The 11,853-nt window shown below is 38.7% G+C and overlaps 1 long non-coding RNA gene across 1 annotated transcript in view; it reads left to right on the top strand.

The window, feature by feature from the left end:
* The first annotated feature begins 2,442 nt into the window (after positions 1 to 2,442).
* LOC140592124 (uncharacterized) overlaps positions 2,443 to 11,853 on the top strand; it is a 17,411-nt gene continuing 8,000 nt past the window's right edge. Inside the window, exon 1 of the long non-coding RNA XR_011992410.1 lies at positions 2,443 to 2,617. This is a non-coding gene — a long non-coding RNA (uncharacterized lncRNA). The remainder of the gene's footprint in view (positions 2,618 to 11,853) is intronic.

The raw sequence follows: 11,853 nt of genomic DNA, 5'->3' as shown, positions 1-11,853 counted from the left end.
AGGACACCCCATTAAATATTTAGTTCTTTATTAAGAAATAGCAACATATCAGTATTAAATCTTCTTTCAAATTATATCTGTAGATGACGGTGATGTAATTGCATCATCTATGCAAAAACAAGAAACAAATTCACTTATTTACGAAAAGAACTTAACTAAGATCCTACTTTCCACTGAGGAAAAAGTTAGGACACCCTCACATTCATCACAATTTAAAATTCCTAGAATTAGATTTAGGTGGCACCACATCAGGTGAAAATGATCAGAACATCATTACAGAGCTTTTTGGTGGAGTCTGTCTTATTTAAACCATAGACATTTAGTTTGGTTTGCTCTTGATTGTTGAAATGAGTGATATCACCATGATGAGATCCAAAGAGCTCTCTGAGGCCTTCAGAAAGAAGCTTGTAGATGCATATGAGTCTGGGAAGGATATTAAAAGATCTCAAGAGAGTTTGGAATCAACCATTTCACTGTCCGGAAAATAATTTATAAGGGGAGAACATTTAAAACAACTGCCAGTATGGCCAGGGCAGGCTGTCCTAGCAAGTTCAGGCAAAGAACCGACCACAAGATGCTGATGTCAAGGTACATGCATCTACCCTCAGAAAGAGACTGCACAAGTTTAGTTTACATGGGAGCTGTGCAAGGAGGAAACCCTTGCTGTCAAAAAAAATATCAGGGCAAGACTGAAGTTTGTCAGAGACACCTAGACAAGGAGCAGGACTTTTGGAACAATGTGCTTTGGACAGATCAATCTGAAATTTAATTATTTGGGCGCAGTAACAGAGGACATGTTTGCCGTAAACCAAATACAACTTTTGAGCAAAAGAACCTCATACCAACTGTGAAGCATGGGGGTGGAAATGTCATGGTTTGGGGCTGCTTTGCTGCAGCAGAACCTGGCCAGCTCACCATCATAGGATCCACTATGAATTATTCATCATAGGGTGCTTGAGGACAATGTGAAAACATCTGTCCAGATGTTGAAGCTGAAGTGGGGGTGGACCATGCAAATGAGAATGACCCAAAACTTTCCAGTAAATCTACCAAGGAATGGCTTACAAGAATAAATGGAGAGTTCTGGAATGGTCAAGTCAAAGCCCGAATCTGAATCCTATTGAGATGCTGTGTGGTGATTTGAAGCAGAAGTGCATGCAAGACACCCTTCAATCATCACACAGCTTAAGGAATTCTGCATTGGAGAGTGGGGAAAACTTCTTGCCAGTCGATGTCAGAGATTGATAGATGGTTATAGGAAACGTCTCATTTAGGTTATTTCAGCTAAAGGGGGAAATACTAGTTATTAGGGCGCAGGGTGTCCTAACTTTTTCCTCAGTAGGAATTGGCATCTTAGTTAATTTCCTTTGTTAAATAAGTGAATACGTTTCTATTTTTTGCATAGCTGATGCAATTACATCAGCTCTGTCTACAGATATAATTTGAAAGAATATTTATTACTGATATTTTGATATTTCTTAATGAAGAATTACATATTTAATGGGGTGTCCTAATTTTTTCACATGACTGTAGGGTTGAATGCAGTGCTTTTATTCTCTATTCTGCTGCTTCATACAGTGGTATACAGTGACAGTGAACACTATAGCTCTGACATACACAATGTGGTTGATGATGCGTTGTATTACCAGTTTCAAAATTCCTCATCAAGCAAAACTAGGCTGAATAAATCAGTAATTCTAAAACTGTGTTCAAGTATGGAAAACCTTTTGTCTATTTGACTATTCCCAGAAAAAAATTGTTGATTGTCCTTGTCTGGAGACCCAATTCTACACATAATAAGAACAGCATACAAATATAACAAGACATTTTAAAATAGAAAGCTTGATTATACAGTATTTCACCAAATAAGACTTCTTTACTAAAATGAATACTTTTGACTCAATATTGGAATTCTGTGAAGTAATTATCTTTGCTTTGAAAGCATGTTTTATATTTAGGGTGTTTTTTTTATAATTGTAATAATGGTGACATATTATTCATTTGTCAATTACTTTATATAATGTGAATTTTGAATGATTAGATTTCTTAATGGCAAAGAGATAATTAAGGTGCGAGTTAACCATGTAGTTAGTTGACGGGAATTTTAAAACTGATTTCTCGGAAGACATTTGAGCTTGAAGCAGCAAACACTTAATGTGTGCTAATTAGTTTCTTTGATGAGAATATATAGCTAACTATTGTTCTTAATTTGGCACAGAATCTTCTTACCCATTTTCAAAAGTTTACTCATGAGTCTATATAGTGTTATCAAAAAGTACTTTTCAACAGCTGAAAGAATAATAATAATTTTAAAAAACTACCTTGTGAGAAAAAAATATGATCTTCCCTTCTTTCCCTTGGGGGGTCATTGTTGGCGCTGCACATTCCTCTGTCTGCTTCTCAATGGCCCTAGTTCCTGCTGAGTCACAGCTACATATCTGCCTAACCTCTTCATTGCTGTCTGCTTTGCACTTTCCTTTCTCTGGTCCCTGACTAGACTTCCTGCTCTAAATCTGTTTTACTGAGTCTGGCTGCCTCTTTCTGCTCCTGCGTAGAGCCCTAAAGAGCTAAATCACTGTTCTGCCTCAGAATACATCATGCTGAGTGGAAGCTCTTGGTGAGTCCGTCTACTTAATTTACTCAGCTGGAAATTCTATTCTAACAATAAGATTTATAAATATATTTCATTTTCTGTGAACTGTGTACAAATGTTGATTCAGTCCAGGAGTAACAAGTTCAACTCAACTCACTCAGTTGTAGGTAGTTCTAGATTTAACTACAAAAGAGTCATTGCTCTTATTTACTCATTCACGTTCTCAGAATGAGTCATAGGGATTATTTCTCCTAACCAACTATTTTTCTCCAAATTCAAGTGTCTTTTCTACTTGATAAAAGTTTTCTACCAGTTGTTACTTATCATGCGATATTGTCATAGTCTGTTTAGAGACAGAATTATTTTACACCAGCCTTTGTCCGTAGTGCACAGCTTAACTACCTCCACTGTCTCGCTTACCTGAAACCTGCCAAATCTTACACATATTTGTGCCCTTGCTACACATATTTGTGCCCTTGCTATACATATTTGTGCCCTTGTTGGGAAGCTTGCGTATTCAAGAATTATTGAAACATTCAATTGTTATTGTTTTTACACACAGAGGAGCTCTGGTATTAATCACTCGAGACAGTACATAATTTAATAATGCTTACAATCACCCAAATATTCTGGACCACAAAGAGAATCTTGTTTTTGCCTGTGTTGTTATGCTGTCATATGGCCCCAACAATATGGAGATCTTGAATACTGATGGCTGTTCTTCAATGTCTGCAGTACTATATGCAAGGTATTCCATAAAAAGCTGTGATGCCTCCTCATCATATCATTGGGTGTTTCTCAAAACAAAGAATGCGAAGATTGTACTTGTGGTCTTGACACGCCCGGTCTTACTAACTTGCATCCCAAGAGCAAACTTGGGGCACAATGAATCATGGGATCGGTCTCATTTGGCGAGGATGCAACTGATGTAGCCTTGATATTTGGGGAGGGGCAAGAACGACATCCAGGGATTTTTACCATCCTCTGTACTTTTGTTCTTAGTATTGGAACTAGTGTTCGGCAATGGAAGATGACAGGTGTGCGAGAACGCAAGTACAGAAAAGCACGCATATTGAGAAACACCCAGCCGCACCACATGCCCTACTACTTGTACTGTATATTGCAAAGTCTCACACTTTGGATGTTTATTTGAATGATGTCTTTAAGGCTGGAATCACACCCATGCTTACTTTGCCAGAGGGAGCCATACTTTTCCTTGACAATAAGTAAGATAGGAGACCCAGGCTGTACAGACTGCAGGGCATTAAATGCTGCCAGTATTAACTGGCATCTTCTACCATTCATTCTGTCAGCTCAACTAAAGTCCACTCTATTGCATATGTCTAGAGTGCTTACAATCTAGCTGTAGCCAGCAAGACAGAATATTGCATTGCACTCCCTCAGCATCCAAAAACATGTTAAACCAGCTTGACTGGATATATCTAGATGCTATATACATACACAAACATAAAAAAGACTGGGGTCATTTACAAATTTACTTGTTTCTGAAATAAACACTCATCAAGTTAATCAGAAATACAGTGTAGCTGTTGTTAATTTTGTAAATGACTATCGTAGCTGTAAATGGCTGATTTTTAATGTAATATCTACCTTGGTGAACAGAGGCCCACGTTTAGGAGCCTCCAGCCCAGTTTCAGTGGCACATTGTGTTTGCTAATCCAAGTTCCATTTTAAAAGTCAAATTTGATCATTAGAAATCCCTTTTGAAATTATGTTAGCACAGCTGAACACTGTGGTGCTGATTAAAGAAGCAATAAAACTGCCATTCTTTAGATTAGTTGAGGGTCTGGAGCATCAGCAATTGCAGGTTTGATTGAAAGCTCAAAATGGCCAGAAACAAAGAACTTTCTTCTAAGACTCATCAGTCTATTCTCGTTCTGAGAAATGAAAGCTATTCCTTGGGAAATTTCTAAGTGACCCCAATCTTTTGAACGGTAGTGAATATCCCCTCTCCATGGAGATGGTTGTTCAGCACGTTTGTAAGGTCTGAGAACATGCTGTACATAAAATTAGACCTCAGAGTTATGACTCTCTTTTCAACGAGAATAAATCCTTCCACCTAAATTATTTTTGCCATGTATTTAGAATTCCAGACCACAAGGAAAAAGTCCAGACACAGTGATAGAGCATGTTCAGTTCATGTTCAGAAAAAAACAAATCCAGACCAGGATTTTGTTGCAACCAGCCAACTGAGTATAAAGAGTTATATTCACAGAGTACTCAACTGGTTGGTTGAAACAAAATCTTGGTCTGGATTTGTATTTTCTGAACCTGACTTTTACACCTCTGATGTATTGTAACCAAATTACAGAAACCAAACACAACAAAGATTATTGACTTAGAGGCTGCTTGTTCATTTTGTGATGAATTCATATGTGAGCATGCGTTCTTCTGGTCTGCGATGTACCTTAGATTTCACAACATCCACCTCCCTGGGGAATGTGGCAAGGCTCTGTAATGACTTGCAAAGCTACTGACTCACTTTATGGTGTACAGTGGTCTTCCCAGGAGTTATCTGTGGTTTGCTAGATTTTTCAGTGTGCAAAAACTACTTTATGATTTTTCACATGGGATACCTTGAGACCATAGTCATATTATCAATAGCATTAGGGTTCTAAAAGGCGTCTAAAACATAACTGGAGTCAGTGTTGGATATAGCTTTGTGTTACTTTAAACACAAAGGGACGCTATCCCCTATCGTCTAGCACTTCCTCTGTATTTCCCTGGAGCCCGGAGCCCGGAGCCCGGATCTTTATGTTTATAGGTATGTACTCTGCCTCTTAGCAATACTGTTGCTACCTAATCAGTGAAAGGTCAGCTGGTGTAATGGAATGTCCATGGAAGAAGAATCCAGCAATTTCAAATCAAATTTCAAATCCATTATTTCGTCATCATTACATAGTCATACAAAGAGTTATTATAACATAATGTTTACTGTGCAGTGAGAGGAATGTACGTCTTCATGTGTTATTGATGGTTTTTTTGGATTCCATGGGTTTTTCTATACATGCATGATTAAAACCGATATAAACAAATCTGCTGTGATGAGTTCATTCTGCTTAGACTGTTTTGATTTGGAATTCTTCTTTATTTAGCATGCCATAATCCTTCTAACAATATATTGATGTAGCTTCCATTTTAGAGATGTTACAAATCCATAGTAATCTAAACAGCAGGTGAAAATGGATCTTATTAAAGAAATACTATGACTAAATTTATCATATTGATCTTACGTAACTCCAGAAATATGTATGACTGCCAACCAGTCTGAATAAGAATTACCGTGTAACGCTCTTTGGACGATACCAAAAGAGGGCTAGGTTAATTGCACTCTGAATTCTTGTGTCCTGTCTTCTTAGATCTGGTGGTCTGTTTTAGCTGGCCAAATCTTTGTAAGATAAAAGCCAGCATCTCTAGTATGTTTTGGGATTAAACATACAGACATTCCAGGGCTACTGTAAGCTGTAAAATGCTCGTAACAGATGGTTGGTGGAGCAAGTCTGCACAATGGATAGGTCTGCGGTTCTCATGGTAACACTATCTGCCAAGCCTGAAGGATTCCATTTTGTCCAGGATACGTAAGCTCCACTCATTCTCTCTCTCTCTCTCTCTCTCTCTCTCACACACACACACACACACACAAACACACACTCATTCTGAGATTTTATGAACCCTCAAAAGAGGTTTGTGTGTGTGGATTACAAGGATAGCAGGTCCAGTATTGTGTTCAGAATGAAAGTCTGCTCATCACTTAAGACAATAGAATGCAACATAACGATCATGGAAAATTGGCTGTAGGTGGGACCTGCTGTCAAATTTAGTACACGGTAAATATTTGTCATTCCCACTGCCTGGATACACCAAGATAAGAAGCCTCTATGTATTGAAATACATGCAAACAAAATTTCAATTTATCAGAAAGGCAGCCAGTCCAGTCGTGCACTTTTGAAGGTGAGACATTTCTTTTCATCTGAAGGTATTGTAAATGGAATGAGGCTGGTTGTATTGCTGTATTACTCTGGGATAAAGTATCAGTGCTGGTAATCTTCGTGGGATTAATGGCTTCTTTTTTATCTGCTGCGGCTGTTCTGCTCAGATGTCTGGAGCCTCCTACCAGAATACTAATGACAGATCCAGCTCGCTTGAAATGAGGGAGGCGCGCCCCTCTGCTTTTGTGTGGTACATGGCATCCCAGTCACCTGTTTTGCATAGCCGAATGGGAGTATCCATGGCAAACACTGACATGAGAGTCCCTCTGGGTCCTGCCTATGAGAGAGAGAGAGAGCGACCATGTGACATTTCAGGGAAAGTGGTCCACCTCTCAAGACAGAGCAACCTGGTAGTTAAATAAATTGTGGTCATACTCATTGTGCTGGTGTCTGATGAGCTTCCACTTGTTTTGTTTTTTTTGTCTACCCCAGTTGGAGAATAACACTTCCTGATTTTAAAGAATATCTATGTAAGGTTCCACCAAAGCCACATCTATCTAACCAACTCTATATATATTTTTTTTTACTCTGGGGACATGAGCACCTTGACAGCTATATAAAAAATAATATTTGTATTTTTTTTTCCTACAAACAGCAATTTAAGGAAAGTCAAATATCAGGGAACTGCAAGCTTGCTGTTGTTGTAGCCCGATCTTGTAAGTCACAGCGTAATGGAGTAAGCTCCATTTTTAACGTTTTCCTTGTAGCTGTTCGTTTCCTCTTACAAGTCAGATCTTGAATAGCCCCAGACAGTGGGCTGCTTTGGCATTCTGTGGCGTAGCTTTGAAGGAGGTGGTGTGCATCACTGCCTCCCTGTCAGGTTGGCCTGATATGACCCAGTCAGTCTCCCTTTATCTACAGATCCACTGCCTCATATTGTTTGCGGAGATCTGTCACAGTAATGAATCAATATTGACAACTAAAGGCACTTAAATGGCGGGAGTCGAATTGGTTTGATACGTATAAATGGACGGATAGGGAACGATAGCGTACTCTTTCGAACACTCCCCTGGTCACCACGTGTACAAGCTGTTGTCTCCAAACCTGCAGCTTGTCTTAACACCGCATTATTTCAGGTAGGAAAAACCTATTACAGACTTACAATATGCCAGCCCACCCTGGGTGAGAGATAAGCACACATACACCATCTCTTTACTCAATGTTCCCCGCGTCAGTCACTGTTCTGTGCCGACATCATCATGCTCCTCATTACAGCTACACAGCGTGATAAGCAGAGTGGACATTTTTGTACACATTTCTGCTGTGGAAGCCACACTGAAGGCGCCTATTCAAGAATGCTTTTGACTGAGTTCACAATATACCCTAATCAGACCCTTGGAATTCGGAGAATCCTCCAATCCTGCAGAAGGACAAAAGTGAAGCAGCAGAGAGCAGAAAAAGGATGACTGGATATTTAACCACCAAGAATTTCAGGGCAAAAACAGCATTAAATACCACTAACTGACACCCCCATGTTTGGCATCTAACACTCTGAAACAAATATTTTCTTGGTGTTAAATCAAGCATTATATCTACAGGGGTAAAATCTTACATTCTATTGTATGAAACTCACAGAAAATGATTAGATTTTCCAGCATCAAGAAACACAAAAATCCCGCACTGAAGGGGACGTACAGTGGAGTGGCGGGCGTCCTGAGTGTTTTTAATGGACTCGGCTTTTGTTAGCAATGTGACACACAATGTCTGTGGGCAGCTACCATTTACACAGCAGGAATGGGGGTCTCCATATCAACCCTGCAGCTGCTAGCTGTCTGAGGATCTGGCAAACAGTGGAGAGGGACCCCACGCCCTCCAGTGGACAGCAGCTGTACATGCATCTTCAAGTGTGCCGAACTGCGGTCTGTCATCGCAATATCCTTAAAGAGGTTCTCACAATTCATCTGACATTGAATTATCCCCTTGAGACATTTTTGTATTACTAGACCACTGTCTTCTCTAAACCACAGCTGAAATTTAATTATGACTTACACATTTTTTACAAATGTAGTTTCTTTTTCGCTTTTTGCAAATGCTGCTAGCCTAGTAATTTTTATTCATACAGCTCAATATCAGCATATGTCAACAAATTTAGGTTAAATAATTACCGTCGGCTTTTGCTTTTGGTTCTCTATGCCATTAACATCCCAGCATAATTTTTTCTGTTTACTGTTGTAATTGTAAAAGTAGTCATTAATTTGGTCATGGTCTTAATCCATTGCAAGACATGCTTTCTAGCTATCAGTTGATTATAAAGGGGTTTACAAAGGGCAATCTAAGTCATTCCAGCTGTCTTCCTCTGGGCCAAGGCTGAACAGTATTATTATTATGAGGCCCAGAGGTGAGATCACTAAGCCACACTGCTGTCCATTAAAATAATCTGTTATCCTGGTAGCACACAGCATTGTAGCATTGGCAACAACAGAGCTGCCACCCCCATTTGACCCTGCCAGAACATCAGGAAGTTTACCAAATTCATCAGTGCCAGCTTGTGAGTATTGTGAGGTCGGGCAAAGTGTTACCATGGAGACTGATCACCAGCCCTGTACCTACAAATGCCTCAGGTAATCTAACCCATCTGACCCTAATTGGATGGATCTCCTCTTGGTTTAAACAGGATCATTTAAGTGGCTTCAGCTCTGGCATGTGTGTGTTTGATCTTTGGGAAAAAAATAAAAATCTCTGTTTGACACTCATCTGCCTGCCTAGAATCCTAGATAGTACATGTGCAATAGTTTGTTAAATAATAACTAAGCTGAAGTTAATGATTATGCAGCATATTTTAAAACATCCAATAGCTTCTAGGCCTACAGTATAACTGTAACTTACATGTTCCTGGAGCAGAAAAGATATCTGACATACTGGTGTGTATGACCCCAGGCTAAAAAGTCTATGTGCAGAGAATAGGGGGACAGGGAGGGAAAGTCAGGTGACCGGGGTCATTTATGCAGATAAGTTCCACCTGGCCTGTTTTTCTCTTGTCGCTAAACTCCATCAGACCCTGACACCATCCTGATTCACATTATACAGGTAGGTTTAAGAAAATTATTTAATTAGCAAAGCAAACATATTACGTTTCATTAGATAGTGATATTCATCTTTTAACATTAATTTATTAAGTCTTGTGTTCTCATCTACCCATTTTATGTCACCTTCCATCACCAAAGACCAGATCCAATACCAAGAAGAGAACTACAGAGGACAGTAAAAATCCCCAGATGTTGTTCTTGCCCCTCCAAAATATCAAGGATAGAATAGTTGCATCCTTACCAAACTAGACCAGTCCCATGATTAATTGCACACCATGTTCTTTTTTCGGAGGCAAGTTAGCAAGACCATTCTTACCAAGACCACAAGTATGATCGCCATGTTCTTGGTTTGAGAAACACAAAAAATAACGTAAATGAATTCAATCCATTCCAGATCCCCAAATGATTGCCTATTTAAACCTATCTACCTAACTAACTAATTATAAAAAGCATTAACAATCAATATAAAACTAATACACATAAAAGGCAATGAACTAAATAAATGACAATTTTTGAGCATTTGTATTGAGGTGAGCTGATGGTGTACTGGAAGTGGCAGGTGGAGTATAGGAGGGACTGGGGGTTATTCTTTGGAAGGGGAGACACGTCTCCATACGAAAAAGTTTCAGCAGGTCTGTTTTGTTTTGTCATGTTCCGAGTTTTCAGTCGAGTTGCGGATAGATTTTTCTCAATCGACCAATTTGAGGTCCAAATTGATAGAGTTGAATGCATCTCGATCCATACAAGTTTTAGCAGGAATGGTTGAGTTCCAAGATTTCAAGTCGAGGTACAAGTCAACAAAAATTTGAGAGACCTGTTTGACATCTGAGTTAGTCAAGTTAAGAGGTGTTCAAGTTCCAAGGTTGTACTGTATTTGAGTAACTGCTGTTTCAGAATTATGGTAGACCTCAGTCCCAAATATCTCAATAACACTGGGGTCTCAGGTTCTAAGACTGACCAAAGTTGACCAGAGTGCTAATTTTGTGTTCATTGAAGCATGTCTTTTCATTTGGTTTTGCTGCTTGTTTGTGAACATTGCCCATTTGGAAGGTTCATTCGCAGGCAAGCGCCAGTCTCCTGCCCAAGGAATCTGCTAGACCGTCTCAATACCTCTTAAGAGTTCTGAAAAACAGAAAAACTGATTCAGTACCATTTGTGTACATGTACCTTAAATATCAAACACCCACTGCATCATTTCACAGTAGGCATGGGATTCCTATCAAAGCAGGCTTCATATTTCTAGCACAAACATTATGAAATTCCAGATGAATTGTCTTAACTCCATCCATACAGCTTTTCTTCACTTTTTTCAAAATTAAGGGGTGCATCTCTAAATAGAGATGGTGGAATGACCTTCATTAGATAGATTTACATTGCTTTTAAATGATACTCTGGCTTATTTTTATAATATCCATTCAAAAAGTACAACCTAATAAACTTTTATACAGTAATGGGTTTTTTTATTGAAATGGATTAGGCTTAACCCCTCAGTCTGAACACCGGTAAAAATAAAGGATGGTCTTTCAGTTCTGCATATAAGCCCCCTTAGGCTGTCCTTTACACTATAGCTTTGATTACTTATGAATTTATGCAGCTTTTTTCATTGAGGGGCAGGAAGCAGGAACCAACAATTTATGCCTCGTTCAAAATTTCAGGAGAGATTGAAGCAGATACTAGAAAAGTCTCTGTTTCCAATTCATGGGTGTTTGTGTCCACAGTCTCATACCTGATCCAGTAACAGAACAAGACATTTGGACACACCTAAACATAGACAGATTTATTTAAACTAATCTCTAGGATAATTATAAACCCATCAAAACTACAAAATACATGGAATTATGCAGTGATAAAAAAGTATTAAAACAGAATTATTTGTTGGAAGCTCTATGAATTATACAATTATACTATTATAATGTTTGTTAATATCATATAATGTTTGTTATTAATGTATATTAAAGCTTTTAAGATATGTTAGGGTTAGGATGTTAAGGTACATATACATGCTACTTATGAATGTTCTATGAATGCATTATAAAGGCATTATAAAGGTGCCGTGAATGTTCTGTGAATGCATTATAAGAACATAAGAAATTTACAAACGAGAGGAGGCCATTTGGCTCATCAAGCTCATTTGGGGAGAACTTAACTAGTAACTCAGTTGTTAAAATCTTATCTAGCTCTGATTTAAAGGAACCCAGGGTTTTAACTTGCACTACACTAACAG

This window comes from Paramormyrops kingsleyae, chromosome 7, assembly GCF_048594095.1.
Source record: "Paramormyrops kingsleyae isolate MSU_618 chromosome 7, PKINGS_0.4, whole genome shotgun sequence".
In the NCBI taxonomy this organism is placed as follows: domain Eukaryota; kingdom Metazoa; phylum Chordata; class Actinopteri; order Osteoglossiformes; family Mormyridae; genus Paramormyrops; species Paramormyrops kingsleyae.
The sequence above is the reverse complement of the archived record's forward strand: the minus strand, read 5'-3'. Positions and strand labels throughout refer to the sequence as shown.